Source organism: Mustela nivalis (assembly GCF_964662115.1).
Source record: "Mustela nivalis genome assembly, chromosome: Y".
Classification (NCBI taxonomy): domain Eukaryota; kingdom Metazoa; phylum Chordata; class Mammalia; order Carnivora; family Mustelidae; genus Mustela; species Mustela nivalis.
The window spans coordinates 13,731,898-13,754,428 of record NC_139041.1 but is presented as its reverse complement, the minus strand read 5'-3'; positions in this window follow the sequence as shown (position 1 = coordinate 13,754,428).

Sequence of the window (22,531 nt, the reverse complement as noted above, 5' to 3'; positions counted from 1 at the left end):
GAGCAAGCATGGAGCATTTTGGAAAAGACCCATAGCCCAAGGGAAGCCATCTGAAGAACTTCTGTGCCCGTTTCAGGGAGACAAATTGTATCTTCAAAAGGACGCATTGAAGAGGATTCAAATGTCAAAGAACCTGCAGCATTCCCAAAGGGTCCTGCAGATACCCTCTGGAGAAGTACATGTAGATGTGACAGCACAAGCCTGCCTTCACCCTCTCATGAACATCCCCCAAATGGTTTTATGGGATAAGCAAACAGTGCCTCTTGTGGAAGATGGGCGTGTTCTAATTGAGCCAGCAGAAGATGAACAGTGGGTCAACAAAGGGCCATTACAGAGCCACAGACAGCGTATGCTACAGGTTGGTGAGGTTACTCAGGAAGATAAGGAAGTGGAGAATGAACATTGGAGCTCTGAGCGAAGGTCTGGCATTTGAGGATGGTGGGAGGTTCTCTGAACCTGGCTGCCTTCCATAGAGATCTAGGTCCAAATTAAAGAAAACATCCCCATGGCCACAGTCAATCCTTGTACCCTGGTTATGTTTTTGTCTTTTTGTCAAACAATGCACATGCACATAGAGAGAGAGATCACAATCAGGGTGTAGAGCTGGAGTGGGAAAAGCTGTCTTACCCCTGAGCAGGGAACCTGAGACCAGAGTCGATGCCAAGACTCTGGGATCATGAGTTGAGCTGAAGGCCGCCTCTGAACTGATAGACACAATCCATGACACAATCTTTGACTTCTGAATATGTCCTAGTTTTAGACGTGAACCACTGCTCTGTCATTATTCAAAATGCAGGGGAAATGGATTTTGGCTTGGGCTGGTGTTGCTTGAGCTATCTGGCCTTCTTTGAGAGCTGGTATATTTTATCCTCTTGAGGTAAGTGACTTGGCTGTGTACAAAATACACTCCCACGCATATTTAGGTAAAGAGAATTCCTCCATTGATAGCTTTTGCAAGGGGAATGAAACTATGTCTTGTGATTCTATGGATGGTGATGTGAGTGGATGGTGATGTGAGTCCTCCTTGCCTCTGAATCTGGATCTTTGTTTCTGCTCCCAGATGAGGGACAGTTTTCGCTCTGAATTCTCAAATCCATTTTCACCCCTCTTTTTTTTCTCTCACTCCTACTTCTCCTAAAATAAGCACCTCTTTCTATTCCTTGGTGTCGATGACTTTCCTAAGCTTATTTTAATGTTTCATCATTCTTCCTCCTTGTATGGATTTACTTCCCTATTTACCAATCCTTTTCTGCCAGGTCAAAAATGTGGTCCTTTGCTTCTGCCAGCTTCTTGGACTTTTCCTTCAGTCTGCTACCAATCTTTTCTTCAGGAACTCTTTATTTTATTTTATTTTATTTTATTTTATTTTATTTTATTTTATTTTATTTTATTTTATTTTATTTTATTTCATTTCATTTCGTTTCATTTTATTTCTATCTGTTTAATCTATGTGGTTTGAGACTCCCTGATATCTTTCTTCTTTCAATCCTCCATTGGGCGTGTTATATGTGAGGTTTCACTCTGATTACCTGGCTATGATCATTTTTGTCTTCTTCCTTGGCAACAATTGGTGCTTTCATTTTGTCTTGGATATAGGTCTCTGAATTTTTCTCAGTATTTGAGAAATCAATTCTGTTTTTTATCCTGATAGTAATTTCTTTAAAATTAAGAGATCATGGAGTTCCCAAGGGCTGGCCCTTGAAGGACTAGTGGGTATGTGTGTGTGGCATGCATGCCCTCTGCTGTTGTATCATACCTTCCCCCTGCCCTTGAGATCAGTCATCTGCAGAGGCTCTCTTTGCCAGCCTTTAGGTGTGTTTGGTGTCTGAGCCGAATAGGCTGAGGTTTAGCTTGGTGGGATCTGGTGCGCCTGTGAAAGGAGAAATTCAACCTACACAACAGAATGAAGGACTGTAGCATTCTCTGGTCAGGGGAGAGCCTGTGGACAGGGCTTTCTTCTAGTCCCCTATGGGAGAATCTGTTTTCTTAAAATGAAGCAAGTTGGACTAAGGAACACAGTACCCTATGTGTTCCATGGTTATAATTCCGTGTTTGCAGGAGAGACAATTAAAGCCCTCACCATCCTGTCTTTGGCCAGTAGCTCAGGCTTGATACTGCCTGTGCGAGAGCCCCAAATTTCTTTTTCCCCCATCAAATCATCTCCAAGAACACTGCCTCTCACTAATGTACAGCCAGAACCCACCATCTTCCCACTGTGTCACCTGGTATTGTCTAAAATCGTGGTTTCCATGCTGTCTTCACCTGGCTATTTGTTGGTGTTCTCTGCCAGAGAAATACAGTGTTCTTTTGAGTTGATATGCCAAGTCTGATGATCTAAAATCTCCAGGCCTCAAGGCCCTTTGTTGGCATGAACTTGTACGATTCAGACCCCCTGATGGTCAGAATCAATGGAATTGGAGAACGTACTTCTTGTGGGTTCCAAGTGTGCTCCGATCTCTTGTGGCTTTGTCCATTGCATTGTCTCAACTGCCTTCTGAATTACCAACTTCCCCTTTCCTCCTAAACCATGTCTCCAATCTTCTCCCATAGTGTTTGCAACTTATTCTCTCTTTTGCTATGGAGTTTGCTTTGTACGATCCAGTTCATTTCTGCCATGTTGAAGTTGATGTGGTAATCTTCCGGTTGTGTTCCTGGCTATGGACAAGTCTGGAGTTCCCAGACACTACTACCATCTCACTGTCCTGAAAAAGCCCCACAGAATCTTACCCAGCCATAAGCAAGAATGAATTCTTGCCACTTGCCACATGTGGCAGAATTGTGGAGAGCATTAGCCTACGTCACATCTATCAGTACCAGAAAGACAAATAACATACAATTTCACTCTTTCATGACTGTCAAGAGACATATGAAAAAGCAAGGGAAAAGGGACAAATAATACGACACTAACCAGGCACACAAAATATGGTGTTTGTTTAGGTCAGGTTTGAGAGAATATGTATTTATCAAAGAGGACAAAAGATGACATTCTTTGTAGGAAATGAGGCTGAAAGAGAGGAAATGTGAGTTTTCAAGGCATGTCAAATTGAATTGCATCCATTAAATACCGACTTCTTATCTCCATCAATTTAATTATAATTGTTATTTGAAACACACTCAGACAGCACACACACACACACACACAGTATGACACACAAAGATGGGGAGGAAGTGAAGAATAGCACTAATGAAGCAAACCCCCCAAAAAAAAAAGAACTGAGAGAAAAGGATAAATCCAAGACACATATTCACTCCAAAGGTTAGGTCAGGAAACCTACAAAATCTCAGCTCTGTAGTAGTGACTAAAGTGTTTGAAGCAGTAATCAATCCCCTGTCAACACACAGATGGTGAGGTGCAAATCATTTCCTGTTCAACTCTTCTAGACATTAGGGAAGGCAATGCCATTTCTTATCATCGATTCCACAAATGGAGGAGGTGGATGAACTCTAATTTACTAGTATAAAGACCCAATTCAAATAATGACATTTTAGGAAATAAATTATATTCCATTTCAATAATTAAACATAATAAAAATATAATTCTTTCATTTTCTCAGTCTGTCTTCACCTGCATTTGAAAGGGCCAGCTTGTTTTTGTTTTATTATTTTGTACTGTTGAGGAAGCCAGTCTGTCATCCATCATCCATTTTTGACAGAGTATTCACTGATGCTTTAGTTCCATATATGACCTAGTACTCCTCCTAAGATATGCCAGAACTCTTCAACACCCATTAGCCAGTTCCCTCATTCCCTGAATGTCTCTTTTTTTCCTTGACTCTCAGCTTGATTCCTCAGAGTTCTGAGTTATTCCTGGTTTGTCTCCTTCTCTGACTTATCCCCCTTCAGTTTTTCCTTCTTTCTACTAAGGGCAGTGGTGTTCCTCCTAGGGCACATATGAGAGAAACCATATGATATTTCCCTTTGTCTCCTTGCCCTTTTCATTTCACAAACCCAGTCCTGTGTCATTCATGTCAGTGCAAAAACAAGAGTTCATCCTCCCTAATGGCTGAGGAATACTCTGTTGCCAATATGGACCACACATTCTTTATCCACTAGTCTTTGTAAGGACATTGCAGCTCAATCCTCAGTTCTGTTCAAGTGAGCCTTGCAGGCCATTGATATAGGCCATTAATTTTCCTTTGATTAAAGAGACTTGGTCAACAGGGTTATACCCATTAACACAGTAGGTAGAGATAAATAATGGTAACAAGGTGTGCTGTCCATTGCTCCTCCTTAAGGGTTAGCTATTATGTATAATGTCACTCTCTCATCCACAGGATGACAAACCTCAGAGAGACGGGATGATATACAAGAGGCCTTGTTGTTTCTGATATCTCTAGAAATTTCAGAAGAAATAGGAAAACTATCCATCTCTAGAGAAGGGTGTCCCATAATATCATTTTCCTTAGCCACTCTTCTAGGTATTTAGTGAAGGCATTGTCATGTCCTCTGATCAAATCCAGAGATGGAAGAGGGGGGTAAATTTTAATTCACAAGAATAAAGACCCAATTCAAAGAAGGACATTTTAGAAAACCAATCCCATGTCATTTCAATAAGGAATGATGATAAACAATATAATGGCTCCTTTTCTCCCTGGGAAAACCTTTGGTTTTGAGAGGGCCACATTATTTTATTCCGAATTTATGTTGTTGTTGTTGCTGTTCTGTTGAGAAAGCATGCCTATCATTCATCATCCATTTTTGACAGAGAATTCACGGATGCATTAGTTTCATGTAAGTCCTAGTGCTCCTCCTAATATATGCCACAACTCCTGACCACCCATTAAACAGTTCTCTTTACGGTAAACCTCAGCTGGATTCTCAGAGTCCTGAGTCACTCCTTTGGGGCTCCATCTCTGACTTCTTGCCCTTCAGTATTCCCTTCCTTACTAGGGCCAAGGTATTCCACCCGAGGCACATGTTGTGGGAAGCCATATGATATTTCCCTTTGACAGCTTGCCTTTTCCATTTTCCACAGCAGGGCATGGGGCATTCATGTCAAGGGAAGTTCCAGGGGTTCATTCACTTCGTCGGCAGAGGAATACTGTGGGCAAAAATGGACGCAAACTTCCTGATCCACAGGTCTTTGCACGGCATTGCAGTTCACTCCAAAGGTCTGCTCGACTGGGCTTTGCAAGCCGCCGATATAGGCTGCCCCTTTCCTTTTGACTAGAGAGACTTGGTCAACATGTCTATACGCATTACCACAACAAGTACAGTTAACTAATAATGACAACATGTTCAGTCCAGTCCTCTTCATTGAGAGTTAGCTCTGACGCCAAATGTCACTCTACTCGAAGACTTTGCAAAGGTATTTAAGGGAAAGCCATGTAGACAGAGGCCTCATCCCTTAGCCGCGTGTTTCAGAACACTAGGGGATGAGGCCACAGACGGCACCATTTATCGATGCCCTCACCTTTTACCTCAGAAAGGGACTTTCCGTACCTTAGTCATAACTGACCCATAGGCAAAAGACGCTTGCAAAGTATGCTGTCACCCACAGGACGACAAAGCCCACAGAGAGCTGCTCATACCCATGAGGACTCACCTTTTCTTGAGATATCTAGAAATTGTAGTGTAAAAGGACACCTTGTCGTCTCCGGGGATATTTTGGCCTAAAGGAAGGTATACTGAATGTCATTTTCCTTCCTCTATGTCTCCAGAAAGGGGAAGTGGGATACTAACCCAAAAGACATCCTGAGTTCTTGATCAGGTTCAGAGGGCTCTTGTTCTGTCCTTCCCGGGGCTTCCTACTTAAAGCCATAGGACACCAAGGCCATGGGAGAGGGACAGCTGCTTCAGTGAAGCCAGCATGTGTGATGTCACAAAACTTTGAGGTCATAGGAAGCACTCCTCATCAACCCAGGCCTGATCACTACACTTGACTGGAGTAGTCATGGGTGGGCCAAGAGGACCCCAAACCGTTCCAAACCGCTGGAGCCGCCTGGGTCTCCTACCCAGGCAGTTTGCGAAGAGAGTCAGTGTCACCTTCTCCATGGCCCAATTTGTAGTATTTGGTTGTGAGTGTCAGCACCAGCCCTCTGGACCATGGAGAAAGGCAAGGATCCTTCATTCCATCTTAGCCATGACCGGCCAAGAAAATAACAGACCGCAAGCACAGCCTCAGGGGAGGAAAGCTGAGCCCTGAGCTAGGATGAGGCCCTCCCACCAAATCACGGAGCATCTGAACAGGAAAAGGGCCACCGAAGCGAAGCTCAAAGTGGACCCCTGAAACCGTGCCAAAGACATGTCTGGAGTCTTCCACAGCGAGCACACGAGAACCTCGAGCATCTCCAGAAATGGTGCCAAATGGTCTTCCAAAAAGACCATGCATCCAAGGCAGACTCGACACCCTAGAACCTTAGGTCCAGGACGGACTCATGTTCTGGAGTCCACGGGAGCCAACGGAGAGCATATTGGAAGAGACCCATAGCCCAATTGAAGCCATTTGAAAGACTTCCATGTCCTTTTTCGGAAGACAACTTGTATGTCCAAAAGGACGCATTGAGGAGGATTCGAATGTGCAGAAACCTTGAGCACTCCCTCAGGGTTGAGAGGCTACCTTCTGTGGAACTGCATGGAGATGTGGCAGCACAATCCTGCCTTCAACCTCTCATGACCATCCCCCAAATGGTTACATGTGATAAGCAAAGGTGCCTCCTGCAAAAGGGCATGTTCCAATGGAGCCACGAGAGGATACACAATGTGTTAAGAAAGGGTCAATACAGCGCAACAGAGAGCGGATGCTGCAGGTTGGTCAGGAGATCCAGGAAGGCAAAGAACAGGAGAATGAACAGGGGAGATCCGAGCGAAGATCGGGCATTTTAGGATGGTGGGAGGTTCTCTGTACCTGGCTGCCCTCCATAGGAACCTCTGTCCCAATTCAATAAAACATCCATTGGCACCAGTCAATTATTGTGCAATATTTTTGTCTTTGTTATCTTGTCAACGTGCACATTCAAGTATTGGATAGAGAGTCAAAGAGATCCCATTCAAGGGGTGGAGCTGGAGAGGGAGAAGCTTACTAGCCCCTGAGCAGAGAAACTGAGAACAGAGTCAATGCCAAGACCCTGGAATCATGAGATGATCTGAAGGCCGCCTCTTAACTGATGGACACAACCCGGGACCCATCCAAGAATTCTGAATACCTCCTGGTTCTAACAGAACCGCTGCTCTGTCATTGTTCAGAAATGCAGGGGAGAAGGATTTTGCCTCGCGCTGTTGTTGCTTGACCTATCTGGCCTGCTTCAAGAGCTGGTATAGCTTTTCCTCTTGAAGTCAGTGATTAGGCTATGGACAAAATATTCTCCGATGCCTATTTGCCTAAAGAGAATACCTCCATGCCTAGATTTTCCAGGGGGAATGACACTATGTCTTTAGGTGCTCTGCTTCTGTGGAAGGTGTTGGGAGTCTTCTGTGCCTCTGATTTTGGACCACTTTCTCTGCTCCCAGATGAGGGTCCTTTTAGCTCCGAGTTCTCCAATTTAGAATCAGCCCTCTTTTCTTTCTCTCACTCTTACTTCGCCTACAAGAGGCACCTCTTTCATTTTCTTGGAGATTCCATAAGCTCACTATCATGTTCCATCATTCTGCCTTCGCTCTTAGAATTTACGCCCTTTTTTTCTAGGCTTGTTCTTCCCGGTCCCTAATTGGATCCTCCACTTCTGCCATGTTCCCAGACTTTGCATCCAGTCTCCTACCTATCTTCTCTTTAGGAGTTATTTAGGTGCTTGTATCTTTATCAGTTTTATCTGTGATTCGAGACTCTCTGATATCTCCTATATTTTCTGATATACAGCGAGTATCCAGGCCACTGCTTTCAATCCCGTATTTGGCGTGTTCTATGTAGAGGTTTCACTCTAATTGCCTAGACGTGATTTTCCTTCTTCCTTTACCTGGGCATCAATTGATTCTTCCATCTTTGCATTGGATCTTATTCTCTGTCACCTCTCTGTATTTGTTAAACTCATTCTGTTTTTTAACCTGAGGGTTATTTATTTAGGAGGAAGAGATCTGGGAGTGACCCAGGGCTGGTCCTTAAGGTTTGTTGAATGTGTGCGTGTGAGTGTGTTTGTGAGTGTGTATGTGGCATGCATGCCACCTGCTGTTTGTGTTGTGGCTGACCCTGTCCTGGAGGCCAGTCATTTGCTGTAGGTCACCTTTCCGGCCGTTTGTTGTTTTTAGGTTTCGGGCTGTATATGCTGAAGTTTAATTTGGTGGCCTCTGGTGTGCCTGTGAAAGGAGAAACTTCACCCACACAACAGAACGCTGGCCTGCAGAATGCTGTGTTCAGAAGAGAACATGTGGTCAAAGCTTTCTTCTCGACAATTATGGGAGAGTCTGTTCTCCTTGGACTAAGCATCTTGGACTGAGGAAGTGTTCCACTTCCTCCAAGTGTTCCACTGTTGGGATTTCGTGTTGGCTTGCTAGGCATCCAATGTCATCACCTACATGTCTTGGCAAGTAGCTCTGTCTTTATGCTGTAGTTGTGAGAGCCCAAAAATTATTATGTCCATTGAGTCAACTCCAGGAACACTGCCTTTTCATGGAATCACTCCCACGACTCATAATCTTCCCACTGCGTCTCTTGGTATTGTCTCTCTCTGATCATTGTCTCCGGGCTGTGGGTTCCCAGTGTGCCCTGCTCTCCTGTGCCTCGGTCCTCTTCATGGGCTCCAGCCCTCTGATCTAAGAACCAAACAAATCTCCCCTGAGCCATGTCTCTAACCTTTTCCCATCATCTATGCAACTTCCATTCTCTTTTGCTGTGGAGTTTACCTTGTAGGGTGTATCTAAACGTTGGAAGCCCATGAACTCAGAAAAAGGGAGATGGCGACCTTACTCTAATACTGTTGGGAATTATTATATCCACGTTAAGCACAGGACAGATCATCTGGATGTGAATGTGCTAAGGAATAACAGACGTCCACATGGGCTCTCGAGACCACGTGGACTTTGGGGATGCATGAGTAATATTGCGTCTCTGAGGACAATAAGATATGTTCTGAACAGCGGCAGACCTAACTTTGTCTATTGCATGTCATGAGCTGAGTCCAAATACAGTCGTAATTCATGGAAGAGAAGTCAAAAACCTATCCTTTGCACTTATGATCACGAAGGTATGAAAACAGGAAGATATCACTTTCAAATTGGAAATATAGCCAGAAAATAAGAGTGGAAAACACAACACACTCATGAACTAGCAATGAATGCAAGAAAGAAAATCCAAAGGAAAAGCAGAAAGAGCCATGAACAAAGAGATTCTAAGAAACTTAGAGATAATGCCAAAAATTTTATGGGGAAACCATATAGGGTTAAATGCTTGCATTTCCAACATTTACAAACACTGAAAAAGAAAACCAATTAAAGGAAGACTGAAGGAACAAGATGAAGAAAAATGGAACTCCAAAGTTAACAGAAAAAATGAAATAATACATGTAATTATCAAAATTAAGGAAATACAAACAAACCAATAGGAAAAAAATCAGGAGATCTCACACTTGAGTTTTGACAACACGAACAACCCGCAGAAGCCATTACTGGGATAAAACAGGGAGACAAGCACACAGCTGCAAGTATGAAACCACATGACAACTGGTAGCAATGAAAAAAGAAAAACTGAAGAGGCACATCCACACATTTATGCTAGCAAGTCCAAGAACTGGGATAAAAGGATAAATTCACAGACACATAGAAACTTCCCAGTTTAGATCAGGAAACCTACAAAATCTCAGCTCTCTAGTAGAGACGGAAGCATTTGAAGCTGTAATACAACCCCTGCCAACACACAGTAGGCCAAGTCAAGTCATTTTCTTGGGCCATTCTTCTAGGTATTTAGTGAAGGCATTGTGATGTCCACTCATCCAATCGAGAGATGGAAGAAGCGGGTAAACTCTAAGTCACAAGGATAAAGACCCAATTGAAAGAAGGACATTTTAGGAAACCCACCCATGTCATTTCAATAAGGAAAGATAATGAACAATATTATCCTTTCCTTTTCTCCTGTGACTTCCTTTGGTTTTGCGAGGGCCACATTGTTTTCCTCTGAATTGATGTTGTTGTTACTGTTCTGTTGAGAAAGCCTGCCTATCATCCATCATCCGTTTTGACACTGTATTCACGGATGCTTTAGATTCATGTAGGTCCTAGTGCTGCTCCTAATGTATGCCACAACTCCTGACCACCCATTAAGCAGTTTTCTTTTCTGTACCACTCAGCTGGATTCTCAGAGTCCTGAGTCACTTTTGGAGGGGCTCCTTCTCTGACTTCTTGTTCTTCAGTATTCCCTTCCCTTTCCATTTTCCATCAGCAGGGCATGGGACATTCATGTCAAGGCAGGGCCATGGTTTCATTCACTTCGACGGCAGAGGAATACTGTGGTGCCGAAATGGACCCAAACTTCCTGATCCTTGCAAAGGCATTGCAGCTCACTCCAAAGGTCTGCTTGAATGGGCCTTGCAATCCGTTGGTATAAGCCGTCCCTTTCCTTCTGACTAAAGAGACTTGGTCAACATGTCTATACCCGTTACCACAACAAGTACAGTTAACTAATAATGACAACGTGTTCGGTCCAGGCCTCTTCATTGAGATTTAACTCTGGTACAGAAGGTCACTCTCCTCGAAGACTTTGCAAAGTTATTTAAGGAAAAGCCAGGTAGACAGAGGCCTCATCCCTTAGCCGCGTGTTTCAGATTACTAGGTGATGAGCCCAAAGATGGCACCATATATCGATTCCCTCACCTTTTACCTCGGAAAGGGACTTTCCATGCCTTAGTCATCACTGACCCATATGGAAAGACTCTGACAAAGTACGCTCTCACCCACAGGACTACAAAGCCACGGAGAGCTGCTCATACCCACGAGGCCTTACCTTTTCTTGAGATATCTAGAAATTGTAGTGTAAAAGGACAGCTTGCCGTCTCCAGGGATATTTTGGCCTAAAGGAAGATATACTGAATGTCATTTTCCTTCCTCTATGTCTCCAGAAAGGGAAAGTTGGACATTAACCCACAAGACATTCTGAGTTCTTGATCAGGTTCAGAGGGCTCTTGTTCTGTCCTTCCCGGGGCTTCCTTCTTAAAGCCATAGGACACCAAGGCCATGGGAGAGGGACAGCTGCTTCAGTGAAGCCAGCATATGTGATGTCACAAAGCTTTGAGGTCAAAGCAACCACTTCTCATCAACCAGGCTTGATCACTACACTTCACTGGAGTAATCATGGGTGGGCCAAGAGGACCCCAAGCCGTCCCAAAAAGCTGGAGCCGCCTGTGTCTCTCACCAAAGCAATTTGCAAAGCGAGTCGGTGTCACCTTCTCCATGGCCCAATTCATAGTGTTTGTTCGTGAGTGGCATCACCAGCCTTCCGGACCTCGGAGAAAGGCAAGAATCCCTCATTCCATATTAGCCACGACTGGCAAAAAAAACTAACAGACCACAAGCAAAGATTAAGGGGAGGAAATCTGAGCCCTGTGCAAGGGTGAGGGCCTCCCACCAAATCACGGAGCATCTGAAAAGGAAAAGGGCCACCCAAGGGAAGCTCAATGTGAACCCAGCAACCGTGCCAAAGACATGTCTGGAGTCTACCACAGCGAGCACACGAGTACCTCGAGCGTCTCCAGAAATGGTGCCATCAAGGCCTCCCAATCTTCCAAAAAGACCATGCATCCAAGGCAGACTCTACACCCTAGAACCTTAGGTCCAGGACGGACTCATGTTCTTGGAGTCCACAGTAGCCAATGGAGATCATGTTGGAAGAGACCCATAGCCCAAGTGAAGCCATCTGAAAGACTTCCGTTCCCATTTCAGGAAGACAACTTGTATGTCCAAAAGGACGCATTGAAGAGAATTCGAAAGTGGAAAAACCTTGAGCACTCCCTCAGGGTGGAGCAGCTACCCTCTGTGGAACTGCAAGGAGATGTGGCATCACAAGCCTGCCTTAACCCTCACATGACCATCCCCCAAATGGTTACATGCGATAAGCAAACAGTGCCTCTTGCGGAAGATGGGCATGTTCCAATGGAGCCCCGAGAGATTGCACAATGTGTTAACAAGGGGTCAGTACAGCGCGACAGACAGCGGATGCTGAAAGTTGGTGAGGAGATCCAAGAAGGCAAAGAACAGGAGAAAGAACAAGGGAGCTCCAAGGGAAGGTCGGGCATTTTAGGATGGTGGGAGGTTCTCTGTACCTGGCTGCCTTCCACCAGAACCTAGGTCCAAATTCAATAAAACATCCTTTGGCCCCAGTCATTTATTGTGCACTGTTTTTGTCTTTGTTATCTTATCCAACGTGCACATGCACGTATTGGACAGAGAGGCAGAGAAATCCCAATCAGGGGGTGGAACTGGAGAGGGAGAAGCTTACTTGCTCCTGAGCAGAGAACCAGAGAACAGAGTCAATGCCAAGACCCTGGAATCATGAGTTGATCTGAAGGCCGCCTCTGAACTAATGGACACAATCCGGGAACCATCCATTGACTTCTGAATACCTCCTGGTACTAGATATAACGGCTGCTCTGTCATTGTTCAGAAATGCAGGAGATAAGGATTTTGGCTTGGGCTGTTGTTGCTTGAGCTATCCGGCCTGCTTCGAGAGCTGGTATAGCTTTTCCTCTTAAAGTCAGTGACTGGGCTATGGAAAAAGTATTCTCTGATGCCTATTTGCCTAAAGAGAATACCTCCATGCCTAGATTTTCCAGGGGGAATGACACTATGTCTTTAGGTGCTTCGCTTCTGTGGAAGGTGTTGGGAATCCTTTGTGCCTCTGATTCTGGACCACTTTCTCTGCTCCGAGGTGAGGGTCGTTTTCAGCCCTGTGTTCTCCAATCTAGGATCAGCCCTCTTTTCTTTCTCTCACTCTTACTTCGCTTACAAGCGGCACCTCTTTCATTTCCTTGGAGATCCATAAGCTCACTATTATGTTCCATCATTCTGCCTTCTCTCTTAGAATTTGCGTTCTTATTTTCTAGGCTTGTTCTTCCCGGCCCCTAATGGGATCCTCCACTTCTGCCATGTTCCCCGACTTTGCATCCAGTCTCCTGCCAATCTTCTCTTCAGGAATTCTTTTATTTTTTTTAAAGATATTTTATTAATTTATTTGACAGAGAGAAAGATTACAAGTAGGCGTAGAGTCAGGCAGAGAGAGGAGGAAGCAGGCTCCCGCTGAGCAAAGAGCCCAGTGCAGGGCTCGATCCCAGGACACTGAGATCATGACCTGAGCCGAAGGCAGCGGCTTAATCCACTGAGCCACCCAGGCGTCCCTCTTCAGGAATTCTTTAGTTGCCTTTATCTTTATCAGTTTTATCTCTGTGGTTCCAGACTCTCTGATATCTTCTATGTTTTCTGATATACAGCGAGTATCCAGGCCGCTGCTTTCAACCCCGCATCGGGGGTGTTCTACATAGTGGTTTCACAATGATTGCCTAGCCGTAACCATTCCTTCTTCCTTTACCTGGGCATCAATTGATTCTTTCATCTTTGCATTGTATCTATGTCTCTGTCACCTCTCTGTATTCGTTAAACTCATTCTGTTTTCTAACCTGAGGGTAATATCTTTAGGAAGAAGAGATCCGGGAGTGACACAAGGCTGGCCCTTAATGTTTGTAGAGTGCAACATGTGTGTGTGTGTGTGTGTGTGTGTGTCTGTGTGTGTATGTGGCATGCTTGCCATCTGCTGTTTGTGTAGTTGATGACCTGTCCTGAGGCCAGTCATTTGTAGTGCCTCTCCTTTCCTGCCCTTTTGTGTTTTTAGAGATGGCCTTACTATGCTGAGGTTTACCTTGGTGGGTTCTGGTGTGCCTGTGAAAGGAGAAATTCCACCAAAACAGAAGAACGCAGTCCTGCAGAATGCTGTGTTCTGAAGAGAACATGTGGTCAAAGCTTTCCTCTCGTCCCCTATGGGAGAATCTGTTCTCCTTGGACTAAGCATCTTGGACTGAGGTTGGCAGTCCTCCAGGTATTCCACGATTGGGATTTCATGTTGACTGGCTTGGCAGCCTATGTCCTCAACTACCGGTCTTGGCCCATGGGTCTCTCTTGATGCTGCTGTTGTGAGAGCCCAAAAATTATTATGTCCACATTAAGACATCTCGAATAACACTGATGCACTCTATTCACGGATGCACTCCCAAGACTCACCATCTTCCCACTGCGTCTCTTAGTATTGTCTCTGATCATTATCTCCAGGCTGTCTGCTTCTGGTTGCTTGTTGGTGTCCTATGCAGGAAAAAGATGGTGTTTTCAGGTCGATGTCTGCCAAGCCTGCTGATATGAAAATTTCAGGCTTCAACACTTGTGTTTTCAAGTACTTGTGCCCTTCACACACTCTGTATGTCACAGTCAATGACACTGGGAAACAGGTTCCTTGTGGGTTCCCAGTGTGCCTCTCTCTCCTGTGCCTTGGTCTTCTGCATGGACCCCGACCCTCTGATACACGAAACAACCAATTCTCCCCTGAGGCATGTCTCCAACCTTATCTCAGCATCTCTGCAACTTCCGTTCTCTTTCACTGTGGTGTTTACCTTGTAGGCTTTAGGTTAATTTCCACCCCACTACAGTTGTTGTGGTCATCTTCCTGTTGCCTTCATGGCTGAAGACAAGCATGAGGTTATTAGACACTACTACCATCTCACACTCCTCCATGTCACCGCAATTCTTAATGAGACATAAGCAAGAAGGAATTCTTCCACTTGTCTCTTATGGCAGTTTTGCGGAGAGCATTGGGCTTTGTCACATCTATCATTCTCAGAAAGACAACAAACAGACTATTTCACTAACTCATGACAATCAAGAAACATATGAAAAAGCAAGGGTATTGGGACAAACAGTATGACTCTATAAGGAATTCAAATGGTGGTGTTTGTTGGAAGGCAGTTTTGTGAGAACACGAGTTTCTTGAAGAGGACAAGAGATGACATTCCTTGCAGGAGATTTCCTGAAACTGATGGAATGTGAGTTTTTAAGGCATGTCAAATTGAATTGCTACCCACAAGAGACCGAATTCCATTCTCTCGTATTTTAATAATAATTGTGATGTGAAACACACACAGACCACACACACATTAACACATGCACATGAACACACACAAAGATAAGACATGCAAAAGATGGGGAAGAAGCAAGGAATCGTACCAATGAAGCAAACCCAAGAAAATACCATATAGATGAAGGCAAATAGAATCCAAGTGAGAAGCGAACCAAAATGAGAAAGTGAACTATTACCTATCATTAATACATTCAGTACTCAGGACTAAAGTCTCCCGTCAATACAAACAGTTTGTAAGAGTGGTTAAAATTCCAAAAAAAAAAAAAAAAAAAAAAGAGTTAGGAAAGATCCATAAGAAAACAACAAATATTAAACAAGCTCGTCCTTCTGATGCCCATAGGAGATTTCCGTCGACTATAATGATACTCATAGCTTGCATGTGAAGAAATCGGGAAGACGTAGGTTATGCTATTCCCAAGGAGAAGAGAGCCAAAATGTTTGTGCCTAAGTCAGCGAGAGTGATCTTATGCCTTCGAGAGACAAAGATAAGCAGAAGGTGTTTTGTCTTGATGGAGCATCAAAACAACAGAAACCTGGAAGAATTGCCAACATATACACCACGAACAAGGGTGTATCTAAATGTTGGAAGCCCATGAACACAAAGGAAGGGTGATGGAGACTTTTATCCAATACTGTTGGCAACTATGATATCCGCTTAGAGCATAGGATAGATCATCTGGATGGGAAGGTGCTAAGGAATAACAGACGTCCACATGGGCTCTTGAGACCACCGGAACTTTGGGGAACCATGAGTTAGATTTCGTCTCTGAGGACAATAAGATATGTTCCTCCCACCGGCAGACATAACTTTTCCTATCGCAGGTATGAGCTCGAGTCCAAATCCAGTCATAATTCCTGGAAGAGAAGTCAAAACCTATCCTGTGCACTTATGATCACGAAGGTATGAAAACAGGATGATATCACTTTAAAATTGGAAATAATGCCAGACGCTAAAAGTTGTACAACAAAACAAACTCACGAACTAGCAATGAATGCAAGAAAGAAAATCCAAAGGAAAAGAAGAAAGTGCCATGATCGAAGGAATTCTAAGAAACTTAGAGGATGGTGACAAAACATTTTATGGGGAAACCATATAGGATTAAATGCATGCATTTCCAAAATTTAAAAACACCGAAAAGAAAGCCACCTAAAAGTACGACTGAAGGAACAGAATGAAGAAAAAATGAACTCCAAACTTAACAGAAAAATTAAAATCATACATGTGATTATCAAAATTAAGAAAATATAAACAAACCAATAGGAAAAAAAAAATCAGGAGATCCCACACTTTGGTTTGAAAACAAGGACAAACCATCTAAGCCATTACTGGGAAACACAGGGAGACAAGCACACAGCTGACAGTATGAAACCAAATGACAAGTGGTAAAAATCAAAAAAGAATAACCTAAGAGGCACATCCACGCAGTTATGCTAGCAAATCCAAGAACTGAGAGAAAAGTATAAATTCCCAGACACATAGAAACATCCAAGATTAGGTCAGGAAACCTTCAAAATCTCAGCTCTCTAGTAGTGACTGAAGCGTTTGAAGCAGTAATCCAACTCCTGCCAACACACAGAAGGCCAGGTCCAAGTTATTTTCCTGGGGCACTCTTCTAAGTATTTAGCGAAGGCCTTGTCATGTCCTCCCATCGATTCCAGAGATAGAAGAGGCGAGTAGACTCTAATTCACAAGGATAAAGGCCTAATTCAGAGAATGACATTTAAGGAATCCAATCCCATGTCATTTCAATAAGGAAAGATAATAAAAAATATAATGCTTTCCTTTTCTCCTTGTGACTTCCTTTGGTATTCAGAGGGCGGGAATGTTTTCCTCTGAATTTTTGTTGTTGTTGTTGTTGCTGTTCTGTTGAAAGAGCCTGCCTATCATCCATCATCCGTTATTGACAGAGTATTCATGGATGCTTTAGTTGCTTGTACGTGCTAGTGCTCTTCCTAATATATGCCACAACTCCTGACCACCCATTAAGCAGTTCTCTTTTCTGGAACCCTCAGCTTGGTTCTCAGAGTCCTGAGTCACTCCTGGTGGGTCTCCTTCTCTGACTTATTCCACTTCAGTTTTCCCTTACTTTACTAAGGGCCAAGGTATTCCTCCCGAGGCACATTGAGGAAATACATATGATATTTCCCTTTGTCTGCTTGCCTTTTCCATTACCCCTCAACCAGGCAAGGGATATTCATGTCAAGGTAAGGTCCAGGGTTTCATTTACTTCGATGGCTGAGGAATACTGTGGTGCTGAAATGGACCCAAACTTCCTGATACACTAGTCCTTGCAAGGGCATTGTGGCTCACTCCAAATGTCTGCTCGAATGGGCCTTGCAGCCATCAGTATAGGCCGTCCCTTTCCTTCTGACTAAAGAGACTTGTTCAACATGTCTATACTCGTAACCACAACAAGTACAGTTAACTAATGATGACGACAGTTGCAGTCAAGGCCTCTTCCTTAAAATTAGCTCTGATGCAGAATGTCATTCTCCTCGAAGACTTTGCAAAGTTTGTTAAGTTAAAGCCAGTAGACAAAAGACAAATCCCTAGGCTGCGTGTTTTAGAACACTAGGAGACGAGGCCACAGACGGCACCATATATCAATGCCCTAACTTTTTCCACGAAAAGGGACTTTCTGCCATTAAGACATCACTGACACATAGGCTAACGACGCTGACAAAGTACGCTTTCTCCCACAGGATGACAAACCCCACGTGGAGCTCTCATACCCATGATGCCTCACCGTTTCTTGATATCTCTAGAAATTGTAGTGGAAAGAGGACATCTTGCTGTCTCAAGGGATATGTTGGCCTAAAGGAAGGTATACTGAATGTCATTTTCTTTCCACTTTGTCTCTAGAAAGGGGAAGTGGGACATTATCCCACAAGACAACCTGAGCTCTTGTTCAGGCTCAGAGGGCTCCTGTTCTGTCCTTCCCAGGGCTTCATACCTAAAGCCATAGGACACCAATTCATGGGAGAGGGACAGCTGCTTCAGTGAAGCCAGCATCTGTGATGTCACAAAGCTTTGAGGACATAGCAAACACTCCTCATCAACCCACACCTGATCACGACACTAGGCTGGAGTATTCATGGGTGCGCTAAGAGGACCTCAAGCTGTCCCTAACCGCTGGACCCGCCTGGGTCCCTCACCAAGGTAGTTTGCGAAGTGAGTCGGTGTCACTTTCTCCATGGCACAATTTGTAGTGTGTGGTCGTGACTGTCAGCACCAACCCTCTGGACTCAGGAGAACGGCAAGCATCCTTCATTCCATCTTAGCCATGACAGGCCAAGAAACAATCATACCACCAGCAAAACCTCAGGGGAGGAAATTCGAGCCCTGTGCAAGGGTGAGGCCTTTACACCCAAATTCGGAGCTCCTGAACAGGAAAAGGGCCACCCAAGGAAATCTCAAAGTAATCCCATGGAACCGAGCCAAAGGCATGTCTAGATTCTTCCACAGCGAGGACACGAGTACCTCGAGCTTCTCCAGACACGGTGCCAAAAAGGCATCCCTATCTTCCAAAACCATGCATACAAGGCAGAATCTACACCCTAGAACCTTAGGTCCAGGATGGACTCATGTACTTGGAGTCCATAGGAGCCAACGGAGAGAGTGTTGGAAGAGACCCTTAGCCCAAGTGAAGCCATCTGAAAGACTTCCGTGCCTGTTTCAGGAAGACAATTTGTATGTCCAAAAGGACGCATTGAAGAGGATTCGAATGTGGAAGAACCTGGAGTACCCCCTCAGGGTGGAGCAGCTACCTTTGTGGAACTGCATTGGGATGTGGCAGCACCAGCCTGCCTTCACCTCTCATGACCATTACCCATTGGCTTCATGCAATAAGCAAACAGTGCCTCTTGTGGAAGATGGGCATGTTCCAATGGAGCCCCGAGAGGATGCACAATGTGTCAACACATGGTCAGTACAGCACAACAGACATCGGATGCTGCAGGTTGGTGAGGAGATCCAGGATGACAAAGAACAAGAGAATTAACAAGGAGCTCTGAGCGACAGTCGGGCATTTTAGGATGGTGGGAGGCTCTCTGTACCTGGCTGCCCTCCATAGGAAGCTAGGGCAAAATTCAATAAAACATCCTCAAGCCTCAGCCAATTATTGTGCACTGGTTTTGTTTTGTTATATTGTCCAACGATGCACATGCTCGTATTGGACAGAAAGGCATAGAAATCCCAGTCAGGGGGTGGAGTTGGAGAGGGGGAAACTTACTTGAGACCAGATTCAATGCCTAGACCAAGGAATCATGAGTTAATATGAAGGCCGCCTCTGAACTGATGGACACACCAGGGACCCAACCAATGACCTCTGAAAACCTCCTGGTTCTAGACAAGAACTGCTGCTCTGTCATTGTTCAGAAATGCAGGGGATAAAGATTTTGGCTTGGGCTGTGTTGCTTGAGCTATCCGGCCTGCTTCGAGAGCTGGTATAGCTTTTCTTCTTGAAGTCAGTGACTGGGCTATGAACAAACTATTCTCCGATGCCTATTTGCCTAAAGAGAATACCTCCATGCCTAGATTTTCCAAGGGGAATGGAACTATGTCTTTTGGTGCTCTGCTTCTTTGGAAGGTGATGGTAGACCTCGGAGCCCCTGATTCTGGACCTCTGTCTCTGCTCCCAGATGAGGGTCGTTTTCAGCCCCAATTTCTCCAATCTACTTTCAGGGCTCTTTTCTTTCTTTCACTCTTACTTCTCCTACAAGAGGCACCTCTTTCATTTCCGTGGAGATTCACTAAGCTCAATTTCATGTTACATCATTCTGCCTTATCTGTGCAGGAAAAAGACGGTGTTCTTTCAATTCGATGTCTCACAAGCCTACTGATCTGAGAACTCCAGCCCTCAAGACTTGTGTTGTCAAGAACTCGTGCCCTCCAGACCCTCTGCATGTCACAGACAATGGCAATTGTAAACAGGTTCCTTGTGGGTTTCCAGTGTGTCCTGCTCTCCTGTGCCTTTGTCCTCTGCATGGGCTCACGGCCCTCTGATCCACGAACCAACCAAATCTCCCCTGACCTGAGCCATGTCTCCAAATTCTCCCATCATCTCTGCGACTTCTGTTCTCTTTGGCTGTGGAGTTTACCTTGTAGATTCAGGTTAATTTCACCCCATTGCAGTTGTTGATTACATCTTCCAGTTGATTTCATGGCAGAATACAAGCATAAAGTTATTAGACACTACTACCACTTCACTATCCTCCATGTCACTGCAAATTCGTACTGCGAAATAACCAAGAATGAATTCTTCCACTTGTCTCATATGGCAGTGTTACAGAGAGCATTGTGCTTCGTCACATCTATCATTCTCAGAAAGACAAAAAAAAGAGGATTTCACTCCCTCATGACAGTCAAGAAACATATGAAAAAGCAAGGGTATTGGGACAAACGGTACGACTCTAATGAGGAACTCAAATGCTGGTGTTTGTTTATAGGCAGTTTTGTGAGAACACGTGTTTCTTGAAGAGGACAAGAGATGACATTCCTCACAGAAGATTTTCCTGAAATGGATGATATGTGAGTTTTCAAAGCATATCAAATTGAATTTCTACCCATTAGAGACCGAATTCCTACCTCTAATATTTTAATAATAACTGTTATGTGAAACATACACAGACCAACACATATTAAAACATTCACATACACACACAAGAACAAACCAAACATAAGACATGCAAAAGATGGGGAGGAGGCGAGGAATCGTACTAAAGAAGCAACAGCAAAGAATATACCATAAAGTGGAAAGGATAATAGAATCCAAGTGAGAAGCCAACTGAGATGAGAAAGTGAACTATTACCTATCAATAATTCATTCGGTATTCAGGACTAAAGTCTCCCGTCAATACAAACAGTTGGTAGGAGTGGTTGAAATTCCAAAACAAAACAAACAAACATAAAAAGGTAGAAAGGATCCACAAGAAAACACATATATTAAAAAAGCTCGACCTTCCGTTGCCCACAGGAGATTTTCTTCGACTATAAATATACTCATAGCTTGCAAGTGAAGAAATTGGGAAGACGTAGGTTATGCTCTTGCCAAGGAGAAGAGAGCCAAAGTGCTTGTACCTAAGTCAGCGAGAGTGATTTTATGCCTTCGAGAGACAAAAGATTAGTGGAAGGTGATTTGTCTGGATGGAGCATCAAAATAACAGAAACCTAGAAGAATTGCCAACATATACACGACGAACAAGGGTGTATCTAAACGTTGGAAGCCTATGAACAGACAGGAAGAGAGATGGTGACTTTAATCCAATACTGTTGGGAACTATGATATCCACGATAAGCACAGGACAGATCATCTGGATGGGAAGGAGATAAGGAATAAAAGACGTCCACATGCGCTCTCAAGACAACCTGGACTTTGAGGATCAATGAGTAAGTTTGCGTCTCTGAGGACTATAAGATATGTTCTTCCCACGACAGACCTAACCTTGTCTATCCCAGGTCATGAGGTTGAATCCAAATCCAGTGGTAATGCATGGAAGAGAAGTCAAAACCTATCCTGTGCTCTTATGATCACGAAGGTATGAAAACAGGAAGATATCACTTTCAAATTGGAAATGCACATATTGGGAAGCAATATGATATTTCCCTTTCTCTGCTTGCCTTTTCCATTTCCCATCAGCCAGGCATGGGGCCTTCATGGGTCCAGGGGTTCATTCATTTAGGCGATTGAGTTATACTGTGGTGTTGAAATGGACCCAAACATCCTGATTCACTAGTTCTTGCCAGGGCATTGTGGCTCAATCTGAAGGTCTGCTCGAATGGGCCTTGCAAGCTGTCGGTATAGGCCATCCCTTTCCTTCTGACTAAAGACACTTGGTCAACATGTCTATACCCGTTACCACAATAAGTACAGTTAACTAATGATGACAACGGGTGCGGTCCAGGCCGATTCCTAAAGAGTTAGCTCTGACAGAGAATATCACTCTCCTCGAAGACTTTGCAAAAGGGTTTCAGGGAAAGCCAGAGGCCTAAACCCTTAGCCTCGTGTTTCAGTCACTAGGAGACGAGGCCACAGACAGCACCATATATCGATGCCCTCACCTTTCTCCTCGAAAAAGGACTTTCCGTCCATTAGTCAACACTGACCCATAGGCAAAGAAGCTTGCAAAGAACGCTTACACCCACAGGATGACAATCCCCATGGTGAGCTGCTCATTCTTGCGAGGCCTCACTGTTTCTTGAGATCTCTAGAAATTGTAGTGGAAATAAGTGACCTTGCTGTCTCCAGGATATGTTGGCCTAAAGGCAGGTATACTGAATGTCAATTTCTTTCTTCTTTGTTTCTAGAAAGGGGAAGTGGGACATACACCCACAAGACAAGCTGAGTTCTTGACCAGGATCAGAGGGCTCTTGTTCTGTCCTTCAGGGGCTTCCTAACTAAAGCCATAGGACGCTAATATCATTGTAAAGGGACAGCTGCATCAGTGAAGCCAGGATCTGTGATGTCACAAAGCTTTGAGGTTATAGCAACCACT